Source organism: Octodon degus, unplaced genomic scaffold (assembly GCF_000260255.1).
Source record: "Octodon degus isolate 3935 unplaced genomic scaffold, OctDeg1.0 scaffold00056, whole genome shotgun sequence".
NCBI classification, from domain to species: Eukaryota; Metazoa; Chordata; class Mammalia; order Rodentia; family Octodontidae; genus Octodon; species Octodon degus.
Window position 1 is genome coordinate 3,712,000 of NW_004524632.1, and position 1,704 is coordinate 3,713,703.

The following is a 1,704-nucleotide window of genomic DNA, read 5'->3' on the forward strand; positions in this document are numbered from 1 at the left end:
TTATTTGCGTTTCTTAAGGGGTGAACTATAACATTACAGATGGCACAGAATGAAAAAAACTAATGGATATCCTCTTAATTCGTCAAATCCATTTTTTAACAGTTTGTAATGTAACAAGATGTAGTGTGAAGGATCCTCATTTATCAAGTTAAGTAAATTCCATTCTGGTATTAACAACTGATAATTCCAATTTATCCAAATATGTTTTTCTGTTCTTAACAAAATAATATTTTTTAATTTTTGTTTTAATTCTTGTAATAAATTATGTTACAAAATGATTGCACTTTTCACGTAAGTACTGACTTGTCACCGTATATCTGTATTTCTCTGTCCATGTTTGTATACAAGTGTATATAAGGCCACCATCCAGGTTGTATTAAATGTCAAACTGTACCATTTCCTAGTCCTCTTTATAAAAGGATTTCAGCTGGAAGTGGTGGTATCGCTCTGAGAGGCTAAAGCAGTTGGTCCATAAGTTCAAGCACAGCCTGGGCAATTTAGCCAAATTTTATCTCATTATTACAGGAAAAGAAAGCTGGGGCTATAGTTCAGTGAGAAGGTCTTTGGCTGAATCCCTATTCAAAAAGAAAAGGGAAGAGAAAAGAAGAGGAAAAGAGGAGGATGGGGGTGGAAGAAGAAAGGGAAGTGGAAGAGAAGTAAAAGAAAATAAAGAAAAATTAGAAGAGAAGAGAAAAGAATTCCAAAACTAAAAATCAAATATATCAATGTGATTTAGAAGGAGGTCTAACTGAAGATCTCATTTTATGACTAAAGGTCATTGAGACTTAAACTTAATTCTCTTCCCAATAAACTCATCTGTAGATGTGTGCTAATAGATAGACTCTGGTACATGTTTAAGACTTTAGTGTCTGTACTATAAAATAAAAGTGGCCTGCAATGCTTTACTCATGCTTCTCTTTGGTTTTAGCATCAATGTTAGGCCACCATAATAACAACCATCAGATATCTTTTCGTCATTTTCTGTCTCTAAGGGAATTCAAGTAAAAGTAACCAACTACTTACAGCTTTCATCCTGACCCTGGTACTTTCATCAACCCAAATGTGAAAACCAGCCTAAACTTCAAGAAGCGAGAAGAGTTAGGAAGTAAAGCCATATTAATACGCTGAGCTGTAAAAGACTCAAGCCAACTTCTGACATTGCCAGCCCTGCGGATAACCCACTACTATTTTGGACTATTGGACTATATTGGGTTGTTTTGCTGAATTCAAGCACCTAAAATATTTGAATGGCAATGGAATACCCATCTCTGATGAAACTAAATAAAAAGGGGGGATATAAATGAAGGACCACTTTTTAATGAAAAAAAACATATATATCTTTATATACAAAATAGTTAGGACAGATATACAGCTACTTTCTCTTAGTTCAATGAAAAGAAAGATTTGTACTAATAGTGTTTAGACAAGATCTTGTACCCTGAATAACTACTATAAAGACAATAATATGTAATGTATTAATTATTATAACTGTCCAACTAACCTGTTTTGAAACAGTCTCATTGCTATTTCTTTCTCAGTAAAATTAAATAAAATAGTTAGGATAGATATAGAGCTACCTTCTACTGGTTCGATGAGAATAAAAGTTTGAACTAATATTGTTTAGACAAGATATCACATCTGCATCTTGTCCTCTGAATAACTACTATGAAGATGACAATAGAGTGTATTAATTATTGTAATTGT